The sequence below is a fragment of the Bos javanicus genome, chromosome 1 (assembly GCF_032452875.1).
Source record: "Bos javanicus breed banteng chromosome 1, ARS-OSU_banteng_1.0, whole genome shotgun sequence".
Lineage (NCBI taxonomy): Eukaryota > Metazoa > Chordata > Mammalia > Artiodactyla > Bovidae > Bos > Bos javanicus.
The window spans coordinates 19,730,498-19,734,219 of NC_083868.1; positions in this window are offsets into that span (position 1 = coordinate 19,730,498).

Sequence of the window (3,722 nt, forward strand, 5' to 3'; positions counted from 1 at the left end):
GCACCTGAGGTTATAAGTTTTTATTGCTGTTATTTCTGATTCCATTTTCTCTGCAACAGACCTTCACACAATAAAGCATATAATCGTAATTGGTTCCATCCCTTAAACATCTTTTGCCTTCCTATTACTTAAAAAACACAGAATGATAGAAAGATAATCACTTATGGTGACTTATGAGCCAGGTATTCTTCTAAGAGCTTTACAAACATAAACTCATTTAAACTTAATCTTGTTAGACAATAGTGTCTAATTATCTTATCATCTTATAGACTCTGGTCATTTTTCACTCAGATCTCTGCTACTGCCCACCTGCTAACTTCTACACTTTCTTCAGTCAGGGACCATATGATGAAAATCTTCACTAACCTTTGTGTACTGTATAAACTAAAGTTTATAGGGTAATTGCATAAGATAATCCTATTTAACCCTCCCGAGAAAAATAAAAATGAAAAACTATGAACAAGGTATTTATATTTCCATTTTACAAATAAGTAAAATAGGATTCTAAGTATTTATGTGATTTGTTCAAAACCAACAGCTGCCTTCTTACACTTATCCTGTGCAGCTGTCTCTTCCTGAAATACAGATAGCGCCTCCTCTTAACAAACAAAATGAAATAATGTTGATGTCTTCTAACCCTCTACAGTATGATGCGACCCACCTTTCCAATTTTAACTCCCCCACACCCTATTCTACAATTACTCACTATTCGAAGAATGTTCCGGTGCTTTCCCAATCCTGGTTTTGTTCACACTCTTCCCACTGAGACAGGTTGGAACCAGGCACCCTTTGCTGCAATGCTTGCATCTGGACACACCTCTCCTTCAGCAACAAAATTTAAAGAAACTGTATGGGACTAAAAATAACTGCATGCATGCCCAGTTGGTGCAAATTCTGTACAAAAGATACAAAGAGACCGAAAAACCCAACTGCCACTTCTAAAGAGCCTGGAGCAAAAACTGAGTGTCAGGAGCAAAAGAAGGGTACTGTGCCTGACCCCTGCACTCAACACCACCAGTGAAGTGAAAGTCAAAGTTGTTCAGTCGTGTCTGACTCTTTGGGATCCCATGGACTGTAGACTGCCAGGCTCTTCTGTCTGGAATTCACCAGGCAAGAATACTGGAGTGGGTAGTCATTTCCTTCTCCAGGGGATCTTCCCAACCCAGGGATCAAACCCAGGTCTCCCACATTGCAGGTATATTCTTTATCATCTGAGTCAGGGAAGCCCCTCGACACCACCAGAGGGAAGGGCAAACCACCTGAGCTACTCCTCCAGCCTGAAGCCTGGACACACTCCTACCCTCACCCCATGTAAGGAATGAGTTTGGCCCCCTCAGTGGGCGAGTGAGCAAGGGAACTCCTTGTTTGTTCTTGCTCCCACCTGCTGCAGCAGGGGCCCCAGTAAAGCCTTGCCTGAATTTCTTGTCTGGCCTCTAGTCGATTTCTATTGATTGAGAGAGACCAAGAACCCTGGTCATTTTCTCCACCACCTGCAATATCCTTCTTCCCATCACCATGCTAGAAAGTGGTCCTCAACACTCAAGGCCCTACTCAAAAGGCCTTAGCACTAACAAAGTCCTTCCCTATCACCTGCAGCAGGCCAAATTAGTGCACGCTTCTCCTCTTTTACCAAATCATTTAGAGCACAGTAAATCAGAGCATCGTTTCTGGAGTCTAAGCCCTTGGGTTCCAGGCCTGGCTGTGTCGTTTACCACCTATGGGCCTTGGACTTCAATTCCTATCAGTGAAGTGAGAAGGATAATAGTATCCAGCTCTTCCGGTTATGATGAAACATCAGGCACAGGACTAGACACAGAGATACAGCAGTGACTAAATTGATAAGTTTTCTGCAGCTATGAAGCTTCATTTACAGGGACAAATAAAAATAAATGAGTAAAAAAATAAATGTTGCTATATAACTACCACCAGTGAAATCCATTAACAGTTTTCAGGAAATAAAAATAGAATCTAGGTAATAAAATAGTCTAACCTTTTTCTTCCTTGGTGCTAGTCTTGGTGCCTGCTCATACAGTGTCGTATGCAGAGGCCTTGCATGTGACCCTTCGGACCAGAGATCTTGGTGAGAAACTGCTGCACCAACACCTCATACTGTGTGCAGAAGCCACACACAACACAGCAATTCAAGATGACAGCAGGGCTGTTAGCTGAGCCCAGCACTGGAACCCAGAGCCAGAGCAGCACAGCTATGCCTGCCTTGAGATAACTCCGCCCCCTTCCCTCCCAGCTGACAGGGATCCTTATAAAGCGAGCCCTGCCCACTGATCCCTATAAAGCAAACAAGGAGCTTGTTTGCTCTAGAGCAGGCTCCCACCTCTCCATTTTCTAATCAGAGAGCAAAGCTTTCCTTTGCTTTGAGCCAAATTTGTTCTACTGGCTGGAACCCCCGACACCTGGCAGAAGAACCCTTCTTGGGGACTAACTCAGAACTAACATACTGTCTTAGCTAATTACCTATTTAAAGGCCCTCTAAAGAGGTGGAAAACAAGAAAAAAAAAAGAGGTGGAAAAGATCAGTTTACATTCCAATCCCAAAGAAAGGCAATGCCAAAGAATGTTCATACTATCGCACAATTGCACTCATCTCACACGCTAGCAAAGAAATGCCTAAATTCTCCAAGCCAGGCTTCAAGAGTATGTGAACCGTGAACTTCCAGATGTTCAAGCTGGATTTAGAAAAGGCAGAGGAACCAGAGATCAAATTGCCAACATCTGCTGGATCATAGAAAAGGCAAGAGAATTTCAGAAAAACATCTACTTCTGTTTCATTGAATACACTAAAGCCTTTGACCATGTGGATCTCAACAAACTGGAAAATTCTTCAAGAGATGGGAATACCAGACCACCATATCTGCCTCCTGAGAAACCTGTATACAGGTCAAGAAGCAACAGCTAGAACTGGACATGGAACAATGGACTGTTTCCAAATTGGGAAAGGAGTACATCAAGGCTGTATATTGTCAATTGTCACCTGCTTATTTAACTTATATGCAGAGTATCCTATGCGAAGTGCCATACTGGATGAAGTTGAAGCTGAAATCAAGATTTCCAGGAGAAATATCAATAACCTAAGATACGCAGCAGAAAGCGAAGAAGAACTAAAAAGCCTCTTGGAGAAGGAGAAAGAGGAGAGTGAAACAGCTGGCTTAAAACTCAACATTCAAAAAACGAAAATCATGGCATCTGGTCCCATCACTTCATGGCAATTAGATGGGGAAACAACAGAAACAGTGAGAGACTTTCTTTTCTTGGGCTCCAAAATCACTGCAGATGGTGACTGCAGCCATGAAATTAAAAGATACTTGCTCCTTGGAAGAAAAACTATGACAAACCTAGACAGTATATTAAAAAGCAGAGACATTAGTTTGCCGACAAAGGTCCGTCTAGTAAAATCTATGGTTTTTCCAGTAGTCATGTATGGATGTGAGAGTTGGACCATAAAGAAGGCTGAGCACCGAAGAACTGATGCTTTGGAACTGTTGTGTTGGAGAAGACGCTTGAGAGTCCTTTGGACTGCAAGGGAGATCAAGCCAGTTCATCCTAAAGGAAATCAACCCTGAATTTTCATTGCAAGGACTGATGCTGAAGCTGAAACTCCAATACTTTGGCCTCCTGATGTGAAGAGTTGACTCATTTGAAAAGACCCTGATGCTGGGAAAGATTGAAGGAGAAGGGGACAACAGAGGATGAGATGGTTGGATGGCA